At 40.3% G+C, this 20992-nt stretch overlaps 1 protein-coding gene across 1 annotated transcript in view; it reads left to right on the top strand.

Annotated features, from left to right (window-relative positions):
- Positions 1-217: 217 nt before the first annotated feature.
- Positions 218-20992, top strand: part of DICER1 (dicer 1, ribonuclease III) — a 95066-nt gene continuing 74291 nt past the window's right edge. Inside the window, exon 1 of the mRNA XM_036752249.1 lies at positions 218-340. The gene's annotated coding sequence lies outside the window, so the exon portion shown is untranslated. The remainder of the gene's footprint in view (positions 341-20992) is intronic.

Raw genomic sequence — 20992 nt, 5'->3', positions numbered from 1 at the left:
GCTGTCGCAGGCCGAGCGCCGGGAGCCGCGGGGAGCCGGTGACGGCCGCTGCGCTGTCTCCGCAAGCGCGGCGGGGAGGGGCGGTGGCGGCGGCGGCGGCGGCCGGAGGCTGATCCAGGCCCAGGTGAATGGAGTAACCTGACAGCCGGGGGAAGAGGCGGCGGCGACTAGCGAGCGAGAGGGGGAGCGAGCGCGAGCAAATGGCGGCGGAGGCGGCGGCGGCGGCGGCGGCGGCGGGCAGCGGCACAATGAGGCTCGGGCTGTAGCGGCCCAGGGGAGGGGGGAGTCTGGAGATCGGGGTCCGATGCTTCCCGGAGCCCTTCTGCGCCCCATCCTGCAGGTAAGGCCGGCCCCCGGACGAACCGCCATGGCGGAGCGAGAGCGCCGCGCAGCCGGGCCCGGCCGCCCGCCCGCCGGCGTAGGAGCGGCCTGCCCTCCCGCCGGCCGGACCAGGCCGGGCCGGGCCGCGCCGCGCCAGGCCGCGCGAGGCCGCCATCCGCGGGCTTCCCGCCCCCGGCGCCGGGGCCCGCTCCGTGCCTGCCTCGGGCCGGCCGGGCCCGGGCCGCGATCCGTTTCTTTGGCGGCCTCGGCTCCGGGCTCGTCCTTCCCGCCGCCGCTCCCGGTGCGGTCCATCCATCCTCCCGTCCCCCGGTCCCATCCGACCCCCTGGAAAAGAAGAGAAACAAAAAACACCCGGGGCCGGAGCCTGCGGCCTTTCTGCAGAATGTCTTTGCGTTTTACACGAGGGGGAGCGGGAGACCGAAAACCAAGAACACCCAAACCCTGCCCCGGCCCCCTCAGAGCCCCTCTCCCTCATCCCCTCCCGCACAGGTACGGTTAAAGCACTGAAACCGTCGAGTCAGCCACAAACGATAGGAAAACCCCCATTTATCGTGGAAGCGAGACGTTGCCCCGAGCCCCGGCCCTGCCGCCTCCTGCCGCGAGTTCCGATCCGTCTCCCGCCCCCCGAGTGTTCTCCCCCCGTCTTTGGCCTCATTTTTATTCCCTTTTCCCCAGACGGGCAGGAGTGATCTTGAGAAATGGCAGGAAGGAACGACTGAGGCTCCGATGTCACTTAGAGCGGGCCGCTCGCGTGTGCCTGGGCCGATGCCCCGAGCCAGAGCGGAGCCCGGCCCGGCAGGTGGGCCGAGGCCATCTTTCGGCCCCTCCTCCTCTCGTCAGTTTCTGCGCCTTGCCAGTCCTGCGGGAGCTGGGGTGTCCTGAGTCCCAGGAGGCCTAGGGGAGATGGATGCTTTCAAGGGGAGAAGGCGCATCGGGGCTGGTTTGTGTTTTTCCGGATAAGCGGGAGCGATCGCATTGGCCGTGGTGCCCCATCTTTACTATTTTTCTGGCTATTTTAAAAACACAGTGCCAAGTACATGCTATGTTCCCGCTAAATACTGACCGAATAAATTCTAATCTATTGCATTTGAGTACGTTCATTTAATTAGTGGAATTAATAAGCTAATAGATAATTAACCTTTATGAAAAAGCCCCCTGGGGGAAGCTGTAGACACCTTATATGTGTGATCATAAGAGTAACCCATATTTACATAACTCTTTAGTTTTCAGATTGCTTCCTAGAAACAACTCTGTGAAAAAGTATTTCCATTTTACAGATGATGAAACTGAGGCTCTGTGAGGGTGATTAAGTCATTCATCAGGTAGAGCTAGACTCAGACCCTCTTTCCATTGAACCATATACCGTATCATAATATTTGTCTGATGGAAAAAAAATGTGGTTGACTCATCAGACATTTATTAACTTTATAACGGGTACGTTAAACATTTAGAACATACTTTTATCCAGTGCCTTATTCTCCTATTCCGGTCACTTTGGCTTTAAAAATTTAATTGGAATTTCTTAATATTTAAAATTACTCCTTTTCCATATTGGTTTGGATAGTTATTATTTTGGCATAGATTACAGAGGCAATAAAAGTTCCTAAACAGACACAAATAAATTAAAAAGACAAACAATATATGCAGTTTTTCCTTTTTTCAATGAAAAATTGAAATAGTGATGTTGACGGTACTGAAGTAACATTACTTATTAACTAATTTTTAAAAAGAAGTGAGCCCTGAGTGTTCCTTAAAATAATTTAAATAATCTGAGGAATAAACTTATTTAGATGGAGGGCATATTAATATTTATGCAGATATCAGAACTGAAATCCTCAATTTATTTTGCAATATGACTTTTTTAATGCTAGTTAGCTGTTTTTTACGGTATACAGTTAATGATCATTGTTTCATGAATGTATTTGGAAGATTAATAATAATCACAAACCATTTTAGTTTCGAGGATGAAGGCAGCATAAAAATTATTGGTAGTTTTGCAAATTATGAAGTCATTGTATTGATTGGTAGCCGAGTTTGCATTGCCCTTTTCTTAAACCAAATCACTTTCTGAGAAATTAGTTTGGAAAAAGTGAAATAGTTAAGAAAGAAGCATTTTTTTCACTCTTTTTTTTGCAAATGTCTTGTATAGATTAGGGTTTTTCTTTTCATACTTCCAACTTCTGCAATTTCAAGAAGTAGTGGTACATTGGTACCCTTCGAGGTATTAAAAGAATAAGCAAAAGGTCTCTAGTGAGTTGGGTAGTCTGTCTCTGGAGGATCTATGGAAAGACAGGATAAGAGTCATACAGGATTAGAAAGCATGGAGGGGGTTCGATCTGCATTGGTGGAGGGAAGACCTACACCGATGAAATCACGGATCCAGCAAAGTAAGTAAGTGAGATGCTCTTTAAAGTTGCTGCTAAGCCTGACATTCTATGAGTATAGTATACATCACTAAAGGCTTAATTCCCCTAACTACTGTACTTTGCTGATAAAAGTGATTATCAGTGTGGTACATGTATTCTTTAGCTATATTATTTTTGGTAATAAGTTGAGCCTCCTTAGTTTTGGTTGTAGAAGACTTTTATTTTCAAACCCCTCATATTATTTGTTTATGGTTTAAGGTATTGGTAGTTTTTGTGTTGTAGTGTTTATTTTAATTCAACAAGCATTAAAGTATCTCCCATGTGACAGACGCTGTTCTTGCTTCTGTATATACAAAGGTAGAAATGAAACAGATTAATCTCAAGAACCTTCTAAAATGAATGACTGTACTTATGTAGTTACAAATATTAATTTCTTGCTGCAATTTTTCACTTAAAATTTTTTTAATGTACACTTTCTTCTGTGGCCATTTCCATTTATTTTTAAGAAAAGAAACAGAGTGGGTTTTAGGAGTGAATCTCATCTTAGAGTTCAGACAGGCAAATTATGACCTAAAATATTATTCAGTCCCTAGTGCTATGAATACTGTGGATCATTTAGTTGAAATAAGAGTCTGGGCTTGAATCCTGCCTATGCTGCTGAGTGACTGTGAACAAGTCACTTCACATCCCTGGTTCTCTGCTTCTTCATCTCTTAAATGAGGAGCTTAGTCTATGTGGTATCCAAGGGTCTTTCCAATCAGAATATGTAGCTGATCTTGTATTCTGATTTATATCTTGGACTTTGAGCCAGAAGATGTTACAGTAGAATTTCATGATTTCACAATAGGGTTTGGTTATACTGTTATATTAACGGATTTATTGAAAAACTAATATTGGCAGGGGTCAGTGTGTTCTACACATCAGTGTATTGTAGCATTGTTTATTACTGGGCTAAATGTAGCAATGGATTAATTTGATTTCAACTGATGATACCAGTCAGCGTATTAAAAGAAAACCTTAGCTATTTGAAATGCTTGGGAAACCATTTTTTTTCTGGATAGCTGAAAGTTGATCAACTTAAGCAGCAGTATTTTTTGTTTTATTTTATGGCAGTACTTCCCAGCCTCCTTAAAAAGTATATTGAATGTTTGACCCTTTCTTAACAACTCAAGGTGGTTATTGATAGCTGTTACTGTACTGCGTAATATGTCTCTTTTCTATTATGCCATGAACTATTATTTCTTGCATCTTTCAGTTTTGTCTGTCTGTAGCATTCAGTTCTTTCCATCTTCCCTTGTAATTTGTTTTTTGTTCCTTTTCATGTTTCAAGAAGCTGAGTTACGAATGGGAAAGAACTCTGAGCCAGAGGGATCCACGTTTAATTCCCAACCCTTTACTAGCCACCGTGCTATGGGCAAATCACTTCCTCTCTCAGAGCCCAGCTTTCTGAATTGCAAAGAGGGCATAATAATGCCCTCACTGGAGTCTTATGAAGGTTTGCTAATAGCCTGTGTACTGGCCCTCGGATATCCTTGATGGTTTTGTGTGTATGTTTAAGCAAAATTCCCTACATATGCTTGTTTCCTTGTGATTTCTTTTTTCAGAAAATCAGGACTGGGGGAGTGGGGGTGCGGGTGGGGGATCCTCAGTTAAGAGAAGATTCTGTGTAGGTAGTTTAATTGAGGTGTCTTTTGAGATAATTATTCTTTGCCTTATATCCAGAAAAGAGTTTTAGAATCTAAGGTGAAATTTATTTTTCTCTATAGGATTAATGTTCTTACCTTTATTGAAAACTTGCTTTTTTTTTTTTAATAAGACCACATATGGAAATGTCAAGTTAACTAACAGCTAGGTGGTGTGGAGGAGTCAGGAAGACCTGAGTTCAGATTTAATCTCAGTCACTTAACTGGCTCTGTGACCCTGGGCAAGTTACTTCACCCGGTTTGCCTTCGTTTCCTCATCTGTAAGATGAACTGGAGAAGGAAATGGCAGATCCCCAAAGGGGTCACCAAGAGTCGGATGCAGCTGAAATGACAAAACACAACAGAAGTCAGATTACTTGCATGGATTTTTCTTCTTAAGGTATTTATAGATAGACCTGGAATTAACAGGTAGACTGTGATTTTCTCTATCAAAATAGATAAAACTTCTCCATTTACAAAAGTGTCATTTTAGAAGTGATTAAAGATAAAGCTTTTTGGTTGCCATATGATATATGTAATAAGTGGTAAATGGAATTTTGGACCTCCAAACTTTAGGTGTAAGAATGATGAGCATGGGCAAAATCAATCCATTGCAACTAAGGAAACTCAAACCCTAATATGATTTGATTTGGATCTGAACTATTAGTACTTTGGTTAGAATAAACTCATCTTTGAAACAAATTAATCCCAACATGTAACATTAATGTTTCTTTCGGAGGTTGAAATGTTTCTTTAGCGAGGTCTTATTTTCAGTGTCCCTCAATGCGAATCATCTTGAAAAGTCTTCTTCATAGGCACTTTTTGGACATAGTAGAATGTACTGAGGAGCAGAATAAACTACCCTCAGAGGGCAGGCAGTTAGCGCTGAAACTAGTGTTTGGTCGGCAGAGGTTATGTTTTTTTGAATACTAAGAATTGACTAGATCCATAGCCCCTTTCTGGACTGTCTTTAGCCGTTGGTTTCTTTAGGGCTAAGGCTTGTCATTGGTTCTTGACAGGGCAAGTTGGTTTGTATCTCATATCCAATGGCATGTTCACTTAGACCCCATCATACTGATGTTCTTTGTAATCAAGAGGAATGATTACGACATGTTATACTCATTCTCAACCGCTTGTTATGTTGCTTCCCTCCTTACCCTTCAATATAAACCATTCTCTTCAAGGTCAGTGATAACCTTTGTATTGCCAAGTCCAGTGACCTTTTCCCAGTCCTCAAACTTTATCATCCCTCTTTAGCATTTGATCACCTCTCCTCCACCTGGCGCTCTTTCCTCCCCAGTTTTCATGTTTCTGCTGTGTCGTGGTTTCCTTCCTGCCTGTTGGACCAGATCTTTTGGGTCTCTTTTGCAGGAGCATCATCTAGGTTTCATCCGCTCTGCGTACCCCAGGATTTTGTCCTGAGCCCTCATCTCTCTGCATATTCTGTTGCTAATCTCATGGCTCCAGATATCATTTCTATGGTCATAATTTACATGTCTAGGCTTCATCTCTCCTAAGGTCCAGGCCTGTGCCCCCACCTGCCATCTGAACATCTCTACCTGTATGTACCATAGGCACCTCCAACTTAACACATCCAAAACTGAACTTATCTTTCTACCTAAATATACCCTTCCTAACTATCCTTTTTCTGTCAACATCTTTCCTGTGTGCCCCCTTCTTTCCTCTGACACGGCTGCCATTGCGGTACACTCCTGGACTATTGTAGTAGTATTCTGGTTGATCTTGCTTCTTCAAGGCTTTCTCCACTCTAGTCCGTCCTCCACTCGGCTGTCAAAATGAGCTTCCTAAAGTGTAGGGCTGATTATGTCCACCTCCTCCCTCAACCCCCAATTAAATAACCTCCGGTAGCTTACTCTTGCTTCCAGAATCAAATATAAAATCTTCTCTTACTACCTGCTCCCTTCCTACCTTTCCAGTCTTCTTATATTTTATCCCCCTCCGGGTACTCAGTAATCCAGTAACACTGGCCTCACCTCTGTTCCTCTGATAAGACATGCTCCTGACCCTGAGCCTTTTTGATGGCTGGCCTTCCTTCCGATAATTCCTTCTTTCCTCATCTCTACCTCCTGGCTTCCTTTAAGTCTTGGCTAAAACCTCATCGTCTATAAGAAGCCTTTCCTGGGCCTCTTAATGCTATTATCCTCCCCCTGCAATTGTCTCCAATTTATCCTAACATATCTCTTATTTGTACATAGTTGTTTACATGTTGTCTTCTCCATTAGATTGTAAGCTTCTTGTGGATAGAGTCTGTTTTTATCTTTCTTTGTGTCCCTCAGCGCTTTGCACAATGCATGACATTCAGTAGGTGTTTAATAAGCGTTCCTTGACTTTACTTGAAAAGGCACCAACATTCTTCCAGCTATGCTAGTTCACAGCCTACCTGTCCTCTGGACTTTTCACTCTCACTCACTCCTCCTTCCACCCTTCTTATTGAATTGGTTGTGCCACATTATAGATTTCACCACTTCAGTATCTCTTAGATCTGTCCCATTGCCTCTATTTGCATCAAAACCACCCTCAGTTCAGGGTCTAACAATCTCTTGATTAGACGATTACAATGGGTTTCCTATGACTGACCGGTCTGAACTGCCAAATAGCTGCCAAATTGAGATTCTTAAAGAATATGTCATTCCCCTGCTCAAGAAACTTCAGCAGCTCCCTCAGTGATCTTGAGAATAAAATTCCCTTTTTCATTTAAAGTGTTTCACAATCTGATTATGGCCTATTTCTCCACTCTTATTACAAATTAGTCTCCTTCAAACACTCTGGTCCATTCAAACTGATCTATCTACCCTTTGTTTCTTGTATATGCATGCCATCTTCTTAGCCTCTGCTCAGACTCTCCTCATTTCTGCCTCTTGGATCCCCTGGCTGCCTTCAAGTCTCAGCTGAAGAACCATATTGAAGAGGCCTTTCCTGACTTCCCCCTCCTCCAAACACTGCTCTCCCCATCACTGTGCATTTGTCTTGTATTTACTTGTGTATGAATAGATATCCCATTCTCCCAGGAGAATGTAAGGTTGGTGAGGATAAGGACTCTTTCTGTTTTTGTGTCCCCAGTGCGTTTTCAGTAGAAAGATCCACTAGATTGCCCACTTTGGGGGCAAGAACCTGGTCCGTCTGCAGCTCTCCCAGTGCGGTACATTGCATGTAGTAGGTGCTTGATTAGTATTCATTGAATGTATGAAATCTGCATTGCCTTTAGTATGTCCTGTTGAAAACAAAGAAAAAGACTGACCCTTTGCCAGGAAGGCAGCTGCTCAAAAAGAATGTTCTTAAATGCTTCTAACGGCCATTTCACAAGCTGGCCAGGTCCTGTTTCCTGTCGGCTATATTCATATTAGTACTGTGGAGGAAATTAAAATTAACCTAGCTTATAAAATACTGTAACTGCCAATCTTGCTATTCTGTTTATTGCAGTGGTTCCTTTCTTTGATTTCCTTAGGGTGGTTGCATAATAGAATCAGGGTAGATGGAGAGATCAGAGAGCCTGTCAGCTTTGTCCTGAGATAGTAATCTTTATTCTTATGAGCTCTTTTTACTTTTTACCTTCTTACTCTAGTATTTTTTAACTAGTTTCCTAGACTATCCATCATACCTCAAATTAAATTTAAAGCTGAGATGTTTTTAGTCATGTGATGATTGGCAGTACATTTAATTTTTAACCTTTAAACCTTAGCTTTCTTCATCTGTGTAGTAGTGGTGGTAATACCTACTTCATGGAATTGATATTTAGATCTTAAAATACTGTATGTATTGATCGTGATTGTGCCTTCTTTCTGATTACTCTGAACAATGTGGGTCTGATAGGAAAAAGATAATGAGAATACATTCCTGAATATTTTGGAGATGTTAATATCTCTGGGCAGGATTGCTGTGTAACTCGATTTCCATGCAGGCAGACTGCATGTGTCCCTCAAGAATGGAAGAGCCCCGAAACCTGATGGCCACAGAAATTCCTCTTATTCTCATTCCTATTGTTTCTCCTTCTGAATATAGAAGGGACCGTAGAGGCCAAACCGTACTTGAAGAGTGACAAGCAAGCATCCACCTGAAGACCTGTATTACCAAACTTACTTCCTATTAAATGAAGATTAGCCTCCTGGTTTTGAGCCATCGGCTCTATTTCTGCACACAGTAGATATAATCACAGATCTATCCCAGCAGTAGTGTGTCAGAATGCTTTTTTGAACCTTTTACATACTCAACAAATACCTACGGATAGTACAAAGAGATACATAGTACCAGCACACCTCCTCTCCTCCCCGGTATCCCTGAGTCTAGTTGAAAATAAGAGAAACACATGAAAAATTAATTAACAATACAAGAAAGCATATGATTGTATTGAGTGAATGTAAGCTTACTTATAAGTGCTCTAGTAGTTCAAAGGAGGGGAAAGATCAGAGGAGTTAGAGTGGTTGTGGAAGTGTGTATGGATGTAAGTGTGTATGTGGGGAGTGGGGTGGAGGGCTGGGTGTGCCAGCCTCACTGATTGTTCCACTGTCATTGTGAGCATGTGCACCTCAGAAATGGGCAAACACCCCAAATAAGGGCTTGATTTCTTGTTTTGTTGATTGTCTAGGCTGAAGAAAATGTTAATAATGCATATTAAACTTAAAAGTACGTCATGTGTACATTTTTTCCCCCTGTAGAGCCAGTTGTTAAGCATACATCAGCATAACTCTGGAAGGATTAATGGAGGAGTAGGGAATTTTGAATAGGCTTGGTATAGGAGAAAGGATGAAGAGTGTTCTGATTTGGACGATTGATCAGTGTGAGCCAAGGTATGCTAGTAAAAATGAACTAGGCTTGTTTCTGAGACTCTGTGTGTGTGTGTGTGTGTGTGTGTGTGTGTGTGTGTGTGTGTTTATGTACATAGGTATATGAACATATATAGACAGAGAGTGATGAAAATAGAGTTTAGAAAAATTAATCTACTGGTTGGTTATAGGTTGGATTAAAGGGGGAAAAGACTGGAGCTAAGTTGTAGGTGGGTGGCAGTAAGCAGGAAACTCTTTTATAAAGAAAGGAAATAGAATAGCTTGAAGAGACAGATAAAAAAGGATAAAAAAGGTTTTTAAAAACAGGAGATACGATAGGCAGTTTCCTTTTATGTGATCTGAGTGATATCCTTAAGCATTTTGATTTGTCCAGTAAGGAGAGACAGAGCACTGCCAGAAGCTGGGATCCCAGAAGGCTTTACTGAAGATGTGGTACCTGAGCTGAGGAAATAGGAGGTGGAATGTCAGGTGTGGAGAAAAGCTAGTAGGGAAGTTTGGATAGAGTGCTTGAGCATAAGGTAGAATAAAGCTGGAGAGGTTGGTAACCAGGTTGTCAAAGACCTTTATATGGGACTGAGGCGTTGGTATTTTATCTTCTAGGCGGTGAAGACCTACTGAAACATTTTTGGGTAGGGGAGTGATGTGGTTCAGGAAGAGATGATTGAAACACTATTTGGAGGATGAAGGGGAGAGGAGGAGACTCAAAGAAGGAGACTAATTAGAAGGCTGTTAAGGGTCTGGGGAGTAGGGATGATGGTTTGAGTGAGATATCTGGGAAGGAAAATTGATAAAATTTAGCAAGGAATTGGGTGTGGGGGATGAAGGAGAGGAAAAAATCAAGGATTATTTGGAATTTACAAACCTAGTGAAAAATAGAGGCGACTGGGGATGATATAAGAGGCAGGTTTATCTCCTGAGAAGGAGGTGTTGGGACTAGAGAATAAGCTAAGCCTTTATTAAGCACTTACTATGTCCAACAGGAAGCTCTGGAGTTACAGAAAGCTAAAAACAGCCCCAGCCCTCCATGAGCTTACATTCTAATGGGGAAGACCTGAAAATAAAGAGGTACATAGTAGATACATACAGAGTACATGGAAGGTAATCTCAAAGGTGAACGTACTAGCAGCTGGGGGAATGGGGACATGCAGGTTGCAGAAGGTAAGATTTGAGCTGAGTCTTGAGGAAGCCATGGAAGCCAAGAGGCAGATAGATGTGAAGGGGCAGAGCATTCAGTCATGGGGCAGAGCCACTGCAAAGGCATAGATAGGAAATGGGAGTCTGGTGTTTGAGAGACCAAAAGTAGGCCAGTGTAGCTGGATTGTACAGTGCGTGGAGGGAGGTAAGGTAGAAGAGGACTGGAGTGATAGAAGGGACCAGATTGTAATGGGCTTTACGTGTCAAACAGAAGACTTTATAGTTGATCCTGGAGGTGATAGGGAGCCATATCTACACTTTAAAAAAGTCATCTTGGCAGCTAATTAGAGGATAGATTCCAGTGGGGGGAGATTCAAGCTAGGAAGACCAGTTAGAAATCTGTTACAATAGTCCAGGCAAGAAGTGATTAGGGCCTGAAACTAGGCTAGTGGCTGTGTGAATTGTGTGATGGCATATATAATATGTGAAGGTAAAAATGACGATATTTGGCAATGGATTGTATGTGCGAGGTGAGCAAGAGTGAGGAGTCAGTGGCACTGAGGTTGAGGGTTTGGGTGGCTGAGAGGGTAGTGGTGGCTTATTGGAAATTTTAGAAGGAAGGAGGATTTTGTGTGGAAAGATAATCTGTTTTGGACACATTGAGTTTAAGATAACTTATGGGATATCCTGTCTGAAGTGTCAAAAAGTCAGCTGATGGAAGTAGTATAGCCCATCTTTTCCCACAACTGCTTCACAACAGTGATCTAAGAATGCTAGACTGAGTAGTGAATGGGAAATTAAAGAAGTTACAGAGGCTCATCTTTCCAGCCCAAGATTATAAATTTGGCCTACAAGTAAGTGACCAAGGCAATCATAGCGGAACAGCCTGGGATCATGGACTTAGTCTCCCAAGCCCAGAACTCTGGCAGCAGTGTGGAGACACCCAGAGCTGATCACTGACCCTGGCCCAACACAAGAAGTTTCCCAGAAGGCTTGCCAGGGCTCTGAGTTAGGACAATCTAGAGCGAATAGTGGAATCAGTACTCTACTTCCTTTGAGCCAACAGCTCCTCAGTGCCCAGAGCTCTGATCCAGCCAAGCAGCTCAGGGCCTGGAGCTTGGACTCAGTACAAACTCAGTGCCTAGTGGCTCCCAGCACAGAATCACTCAGAACAGATCATGGACTTGGTACCCTGCCCAGAAAAGCATTGCGGAAGGATCTTCCAGAGGTGCCAGGATCACAGATTCTGAAAAGAGCTCCCCAGTTAGGTCTGCAATGCCAGGTCCTCCAGAGCATATTGCTAGAAGAATGGCTAAACTCAGAAAAAGATAAAAAGCTATTATGAGACTAGAGATGCCCAAGACATAAAGCCAGAAGAAGAAAATAACTCCAAAACACCTGTAAGCAAAACCTCAAAGAAAATGTAAAGTGCTCACAAAATTGCTTAGAATTCCTAGGAGAAATGATGCTTAGTTTCAAGGAACAAGATGCCCTTCCTAGGTTAAGCCCATCACCTCTGATCTAATCACCATGCTGCTAATCAGGCCTCTGCTAGCACCTCCTGTCACCTCTGACTGAAGGGTAGAAGCCCCTCCCTTCCTTTATAGAGTGTGGACTCATACCACTCTACATTGGCTGCCCTGCCTGTTTTCAACTCCACAAAACAAGGTGCTCTTGAACCCTGTAGCCCTGGTTGTCCTCTCCCTGCCCCCTACTTTCCTGCCTCTTTTTCTGTGTTGTCTACCTCCATTAGATTATAAGCTCCTGAATTGTCTTGTTAATTGTATCCTTAGCTCTTAGCACAGTGCCTGACACATAGTAGCATAGTAGACAGTTAATAAATGTTTGTTTGATTTTGGATTTTAAAATAGTATTAGGAATAAAATGAGAACGATAGAAGAAAGAACTGAAAAAGAAATGAGAGCTATAGTAGAGACGCTTGGAAAGAGAATTAATAACTGGTAATTAATAATAGGTATAAAACCATACCCAGGTCACAGCTCCTTGTAAGTGGAACAGACCAAAAAGAATTTAATGATTCCATGAGACAATAAAAAATAATGAAATGAGTCAGAAGATTGGGGAAAATAAAAGAAAATGTAGGATATCTCATTGCAAAAACAACTGATCTAGAATAGTGGTATCAAACTCGAATAGAAACATGGGCCACTAAGCCATATGGAAGGGTCTCTGCAAGACACATTGACTTACAAAAATATATGTTAACATTATCTATGTTTTATTTTTTTTTTTGGGTAATATTTCCCAATTACATTTTAATCTGATTCAGTGTTGTGGGCCACGTTTGACATTTCTGATCTAGAAAACAGAATAAAGAGAGCTAATTTAAGAATTGGACTAGCTGAAAGTTACAACTACAAAAAAGAACCTGGATGTCATCTTTCATATGAATGAAAACTGCCCTAGCTTCTTAGAACCAGAGGGAAATTTGAAAATAGAAGAGTCTACTGGTCACCTCCTAAGAGAAACCACCCAATGAAAACTCCTAGGAATGTTATCGCCAAAATTGTGAGCTTGTCAAAGAAAGAATACCACAGACAGACAGAAATAAAAAGGTTGTTATCATAGATCCATAGTCATGATCACATAAGGCCCCACAAGATTTAGCAGCTTGCCATAAAGGAGTAGATAGACTGTAGTATTCAAAAGACAAGATATATAGGCTTAAAACCAAGAATAACTTACCTAGCAAAACTGATTATTGTCCTATAGTGGGTAAAATGGGTCTCTAATGAAATAGAAAACTTCTATGTATTCTTGATGTTTAGATCAGAGCTTAGTGGAAACTCTGAAATACAAGCATGAGAATAAAGAGAAACCTAAATAAGATAAACACAAGTGAGTAGTTGGAAGAGACTATAAGGATGAAGTGTTCATTCTAATGAGGGTTGAGAGAAGCATACTTGAAGTACTATCAGCTGTTCTTTCAGCGGGGTCGTAAAGGGAATCAGGAGTGACTGTTAGTTTTGATCATCTTAAACGGAAAAAGGAAAGTGAAAGGGAAAAGAATACCCTATGGAAGAAAAGGAGAGGGCTGGGGAGGGAACTTTTCTTACATAATGGCAAAGATGCAAGTAGAAGGGTATAAAGAGATGGAAGGGGTGGGAGAAAGTAACACAGCACTTGGACAGCACTTGGAACTGATGCAGAGTGAAATGAGCAGAACCATGAAAGTGGTTTGTACAACGTTCTAAAAATGAACCATCGTGAAAGGCTTAAGAACTCTGATCAATGCAGTGATCACTGTTGGTTTCAGAGGACCAATGATGTGCTCACCACCTGATGACAGAGAGGTGCGGAACTAGATGGACAGACTGAGAAACACAATTTTGGACTTGGCTCTTGTAGGGAATGCGTTTTTGCTTGACTGTATTTCTTGCAGAGATTTTCTTTTTCTTTTTTTTCCTAGGGGCAGGATACAGGTAGGAAGGAGAGAAGGCTAATGCTTGTTAATTGAAAAGTACAATTTAATTTTAAAAAAGTAAAATTTTAAGCTTTTGAAAAGCAGTCTGTAGCTCAGGAGAGATGGATTTATGATAAAGAGTTTGAGGAACATAGAAGTTTGGAACAAAGATCTGATAGGAGTAAAAGAACTTTTGTTTAGCAGCCATGACACATTTGAAATGAGATAACATGCATTTGTAGTTGACCTAGGCTGTATGGTTCTTTGTAACATCAGTTAGAACTTAGTGGTCTTCTAATCTTAACCCCTTCGTTTCACAGATGTTTATTCCAGTAGCATTCAGAGAGGTCCATGAGGAACAGATAAGGTAAAATGAGAGCAACCCAGGGTTGAGGGTTATCGGCAGGATGTGAATGAAGGAAGGACAAGGGATCAAGGGATGTGTGCTAGTGTTTAGTTTAACTGCTTAACTTGTCATCAAGATTAAAAATTGAGATAAAGAGACCAGAGCAGGATTTGCTAACTTGTAGTCTGTGAACTTTTATTTTTTCATATTTTGATAACTGCATTTCAATATAATTGGTCTCCTCTATATCTTATTTTATGTATTTAAAAACATTATGTTTAAAAGGAGTCCATAGGCTTCTTACACTTCGAAATGAGTCTGTAATAACAAAAAAAAAAAGATTAAGAATCTCTTAATAAGTATTGATGGCTATGAATGACTTATTAATGACTATTGATCATGGTGAATTGAAGGATAGCTTTAAGAAGGAGTGAAGAAGGAGAGTTGCAAGGAAAAGGTGCTGTACATAGTGGGAAAATTGAGGGTTCAGAATCTTGAAAGTGGCACAGTTTGGGGTGATGATGAGAGTACTAAGGTCTGACCATCACTGTAGAGGGTAGAGGTAAGAATGGATATAGAGATCATGAGTTGAGGCTGAAATGGGAGAGACTAGGATATTTGAGGGTATATCAACTTGAAAAAAAAAGATTGGGGTTGTAAGAGGAAGACTGAGTCTCGTACTAGGTCTCTTGAAAAAAAGGGAGAAAGTGTGACCCGGAGGCTAGTAGATAACAGCAACAGATCTGGGCATTTTGCAGATCAATATAAATGAATGAATGAAGAAAAAACACTTATTAATCACTTACTTTGTGACAGGCAGTGTGCTAAACTCTGAGATTAAAGTTTTAGCAAGCAAAACAGATCCTGTCTCCAAGTAGCTTACATCCTAAGGAGGAAGACACACATCTAGGAGAGTGGTGGCCAGGGAAGAGTATTTTGGTGAGGGAAGTCAAAGAGAATGGTGATTATGAATAATGGGGCAGCTGGTTGATTTGTCCTTGTTATTAATGTTATTAATGACATGGTTTTTGTTCCTAGAGCCAGAGTTGGAAAGGAAGGCAGGAGGATATGTTCATGGTGGCATGGCATGTAGAGCATGAAGAGACTGGTAAAAGGCATAGTGGTCTGAGACTAGGCAAGATTACATGACATGGATAAAATGGAATTCGCCATGTAAGAAGTCGCAGAGTGTAGTGTAAGCCGAAAGAGTCTGGAATTGACAGCTAGGAGGAAGTGCACAGGTTGTCTGCTTGGTACTTTGTGTGTTCCTGGGTCATGTGGATTGGGAGTAGGGGCAAGGCAGGAGAGGAGCAGACAGATAGAAAGGTGGACAAACACAAGGACCATGTGGTGAAGTTTAGATGTTTATGAGACCCACAAGCTAGAAAGAGAAGGGGGGGAGTTTGTAGATCGCGCTTTGTTACAGAGGGCACACCGGAAGTCAGGGATAGTGGAAGATGGGGAAAGGAGGTAGAATTTTGGTAGCCATAGGACAGTGAAAGGACCAGGTGATTAGTTATTCAGGGGACCTACTGGTCTAGAGTAAGGGTAGTCATGATGGTAATAAGTGGAGGGATGATGCTAATGCCAGGCAATATGTGGCAGGGCTGGCTTGCCTGGGAGTATCCAAGGAGGGATGTGGACATTGAATGACAGAAAAGGGAGTATCCGTGGCCTGGGAATAGCAAAGGGAGGAATGAAATATGTGAAGGTTCGATGGGACTGTTATTGACACTGGGAAATACTTATCCTGAAATCTTTGGGTCTTGTTTATTGACTTATTTATTTTCTTATTTATTTTCTCTTTTTCAAAGTAAAACCTTTTGATACACTGTGACTGTTGTCCTTGCAAGTACGATATTGTATAAACCTCTCTAATGTAACCTGAATTCTTTATGCCCTAGTGAAATTGTTATGCTTATATCTTAAAACCGTAATTAAGTAATTCAGATATTTCCTACTTCATTATAATTTGCCAAGCAAACATGTTGCTTGGCAGTCATTGATTATTGGTTTTGAATAGTTACTAGTGGTTTTGAAGTGAAAGAATCCTGGACTGGCATTATAAGACCTAGGTTTGAATCCTGGCTCTGTCACTTAGTACCTTTGTGAACCTAAATAGGCCATTTATTTAACTCTCTGGGCCTCAGTTTTCACATCTGTAAAGTGAGAGAGTTGGCCTAGATGATCTCTGAAATCCCAGTTCTAAATCTCTGGTCCTGTGAAAGTCTCTAAAATGATGAATAATTAAGTCTTTAGGTTTTGGTAGTTGTCATTTGTGTGACATACTATGAGGTCTTTTCTTTTTTATTTAATTTTTAAAATTTTGATTTTTTTCCAATTATATGTAAAACATCTTTAACATTCATTTTTTAAATGTTGAGTTCCAAATTCTTTCCCCTCTCCCACTTGAGAAGGCAAACAGTGTGATATAAATTATACATCTACAGTCATGCAAAAAACATATTCCCATATTAGCCATGTTGCAAAATAAAACACAGACCAAAAAAAAATTCCCCCAAGAAAAATAAAGTTAAAAAAGTATGCTTCAATCTGCAAGATTTATTCTTTTCTGAAAATTTTTATTAAATTATCAGGAACAAGTAAGACTGCATATCTGTAAGTATGTATACACAGTAAATTCCAGGGTTAACTTAAAGTCAGTTGTGTAGCCAGATATTTCTTGAAATATGAGAGTGAATGAGATTGTTAGACGTAAGAGTACAAAGGCAGAACTGTGGGAGATGTCCTTCCAAAGTCAGGAAGAGTATAAAAATTTGCTGGAGCAGATAGGAGAGTAGAGAGAGGCAGGAGGAGAATCAGGTGGTTCTTCAGAAGCTAGGAGAAGGGAGTACATCGAGAACTAAGGGATGGTCAGTTGTGTTAAGATGACCATCACTGTATATTAGTCACTGGACTTTTGGCTAAGTGGTATAGTAGATAGAGTGCTAGGACTGGGGTTCTGAGTTCAAATTTGGCCTCAGACCTTAATTGGCTGTGTGACCCTGAGCAGGTCACTTAATCCTGTTTGCCCCTGTTTCCTCATCTGTAAGATGAGCTAAAAAAGGAAATGGCAAACCATCCCAGTATATGTGCCAAGAAAACCCCAAATAGGATCGCTGAGTTGAACACAACTGAAAAGTGATTAGACCACGTCAACAGAGAGAGATACTTGGTGAAGGAATAACACGAAGGTTTGCCCATCAGACTTATCCTTTCCATTCTAATTTCAGTGTCAGTTATTTTGTTATCTTCCTGATGACTGCACCTGCGATGCATGCAGAATTATGGAGGTTTTGAATAACCATGGACTTGTAAATGCTGCAGATATAATTTATTAGTGTATACAGTAATTCAATAGTAAGTATTCTTGATAAAAGCAAAAAAATAACTTCAATACCTTCCAGGAATAATTTATTTTATTTTTGTTCTAAATTTAAATATCAGTATTTGTAAAGAAAGAAAAAAGGATAAAATGTCCGTCAGAACTTGTATTCTGTACAGTTGGGTTTCCAGAGTCAGTGCCTCACTGGTGTATCACCTTCTGAATTTCGGCTCCTTAGAGGTATTTGAAAAAGCTTCATTGATGATCTTTTGTTTCTTTTTTTCATAACTTTTTTTCATTACCCACCCACTCTCCTCTCCCCCACCCGCTCTGCTCAGAAACCCCTCCCAGTCAAGCAAAACAAATTCGCACATTGGCCTCATCTGAAAATGTGTGTCATTCTTCACATCTCAACCAAGAGGTGGGAACACATGCTTCCTGATCACTCATATAGAGTCTTTAGATGGTATTAACATCAATCAGAGTTAATTCTTTCAAATTTCTTTCCTTTTCATGTTTTCATTAATGATAGAAGTTGTTATTGGTTCTGTTCTCTTTACTTTGCCAGTTCACATAAGTCCCCTCAGGTTTGGGGGAATCTGATGTTTCTTACTGACACTTCTTATGACACAACATTGTCCATCATTTATTTGGTCATTTCTCAATTAATGGACAGTACTTTGTTTTCATTTCTTTACTACACAGAAAGTGCTGCTATTAATTCTTTTGTTCTTCTGGGTTCTTTTCCTTTATCTTTGACCTGTTTGAGGTATATATTAGCGTATCAGAAGTCATGCACAGTTTGGTGACTTTTAGGATATAGCTCTAAATTGTTTGCCAGAGTGGTTGGATCAACGCACAACTCCACCAGCAATGTGTTAGTGCCTGTCTTCTCAAAACCCCTGCAACAGTTGTTTTCTTTTTGTAGGTTTTATCTACCTGATGGATTTGAAGTGGAACCTTAGCTTTAAAAAAAATTACACTTTCACTGTTAGTGATTTGGAATATCTTTTCATATGCTTATTAATTACTTCTTTTCAAAAACTGTCAGTTCATAATATTTGACTATTTATTGGGGAATTGCTCTTCTAGGAGTAATTTCTACGTTGCTTTATGGCTTATGTAGCATTTCGCCTACAACATTCTTTGTGGTAGTTAGTATAACTGTTTTGTCCCTGTTTTAGAGCCAAGGAAACAGCCTCAGAGAAGTGAGATTACTTGCCCAAGATACACAGCTGAAGAATAGGAAATTTGAGATCTGAACCCAAATCTCCTGGATCTAAAATCAGAACTCTTTATACTGTATTTCCCAGTTCTTCAATCAGTGTGATTTGGTAGTTATCTTAAAGTATCTCTGATACTTAAATAGCAAGAAATACTATAAACCAGACTATAATCCTAGTTGAGAATTAGATTTCCAGAATGTCAGGTCTGAATTCCCTTCACCCTGATCATCTCCAGGCTCTTCTCTCTACCCTCCCCAATCCCTCCCTTTGACTTGTTAGGGATAAGGACTAGACTTGTGATTTCATAGATGTAGGGGACACCTGCGTGAGCAGACTTCCTGTAACAGTGCAAATTCTGTGTAATTTAATAATCTTAGGGATTTGCTTAGAGTTCTGAAATGTTGTGACTTGCCCAGAGTCCCATAACCTGTAGACGTCCGAAGCCTAACTTGAACTCAAGTCTTCCTGGTCACCTTTGAAGACATTGAGTCATTACTACCTTTCTTGCTCTGATAATTGTAATCATATTCATACTGCCATTGTTTCTGGAAAGGACACTGATAATCAATTGCCTTTTCTTCAACTCATCATCATACTCTGTTCCCAGACCCATATATATGTTGTCTCTCTTTATTTCAATGTGAGTTACTTGAGGGCAGGGGCAGTCCCCAGTGCTTAGTATTGTGACTGGTATATGTTAAGTGCTTAATAAAATGCTTTTACATTAATATAAACCCTTAATTTCTAAGACTTAGTTATACATTTCATTAAAATAGTTATCTTATATTTAAAATGATAACTTAAATTTCTGTAGCATTTTCCCCTTTAGGAGCCTAAAGATCTTGAAAGTTCTTTTAGTTTCTTTAAATTATTAGGCAGAAATATTTCTTATTTGTCTTTTAACAGTCACGATCATTATATTGTGTCTCCCACCTTGTATGCCATTGGGATTGTGTGGGAGGTGAGCATTTTTTGCTTTAAGGAGAGTGGAAATGAAATCTTGACACTTTTATTTGTGAAGTTAATGGTATTTGAATGTGACACTAGTAAAATAGATGAATTAGAAATTTTTTGGAGCCATTCACTGTTGACTATTGTTGAGAAAATCTCCTTGGGAAGCTCCAGATACCTTTAGCTTTCATTTGGTTAGAGTTAGCTGCCACAAGCCTTTGTCTGGAAGATTGCATTACAGCTACAGTATTTAAATGCTCACGTAGGTTAAGCACGCGGGTTTGTGGTAGAACTTGACTAAGTGTGTGATGTGTGGCCTGTCAGGATTCAGGGTTATCTTCAGGTTTTTAGAAGGGCCTGGTTTGCAGAAACTGGCATGTCTGTAATTTTAGCTATGTTCATTAATTAAAATTAGAATCTTGGGTCTTTATTGCTTTGTAGCATCAAAACAAAAGGTCCTACCAGTAGATTGTACTTGTCTTTTTAGCACTTTGTCACAATAGAATTGTCTAGAGAAGTATTAAGACCAAATGTTTTTATTTATTAGTTTAATATTATAGCATTGTGACCTTTATTTTTTCATAGATTGTTTATAGAATAGTGATTCGTTTAAACTAAGAAAGTAAAATATCAGACTGTATTGTCTTTGAATCATGCTAGGTGGTATGCATTAGAAATGAAATTAAATATTTAGCACATTTTAAGAGCTAGTTCTTGTTTTTTAAATACTCTTTATGAAACATAAAATATGATTGCGTATGTTAAGTGCTTTGACATATTAAATTTGGTGGCATTAGAAAGCTATTTAAATATAATTGGTCTAATAACTTCTTTTTAAGGTATGCTAGGAAACACTAGTTTCTTTGAGCCCTTTTAAAGAACAGCCCCTATGGAAGTGTTCTGTTGTCTTGGAGGAAGAAGAGTGTCTAATTTTTAAAAATCTCTTCGTTGATTCCTAGTGATCTAAATTTTAAAATTCAACAAAGCGTGCTGCCATGTTAGAAAAAAAATATTCTTTCTTGTTATATTACCTTTTAGGTTACCTAGCATGAAACGAATTTACAAATTCTGAAGAGCTCAGAATCAGCATTTTGAGGTAAACATAGACACCAAAGTAATTTTACACATAACCTTGACATCTGAAATTAAAAATTTTAATAGCCATACAATGAAAATGTTATATGAGCAGTTAATAAGGGAGAATTAAGAAGAAAATGTAGGCTAGCTAGCATCCACACCTGTTCTTTTTATCCTAATATCTTTTTACCTTTTATTGATTGAAGTCATCTGTGTTTTCTTTTTGAAGTTAGTTATATCTTCTAACGGAATTTAGATGTCTTTAGAAGAATTCAAAATTCAACTCTGAATTCAACTCTGAATTCTTCTAAATGTTG

The sequence above is a fragment of the Trichosurus vulpecula genome, chromosome 3, assembly GCF_011100635.1.
Source record: "Trichosurus vulpecula isolate mTriVul1 chromosome 3, mTriVul1.pri, whole genome shotgun sequence".
In the NCBI taxonomy this organism is placed as follows: domain Eukaryota; kingdom Metazoa; phylum Chordata; class Mammalia; order Diprotodontia; family Phalangeridae; genus Trichosurus; species Trichosurus vulpecula.
The sequence above is the reverse complement of the archived record's forward strand: the minus strand, read 5'-3'. Positions and strand labels throughout refer to the sequence as shown.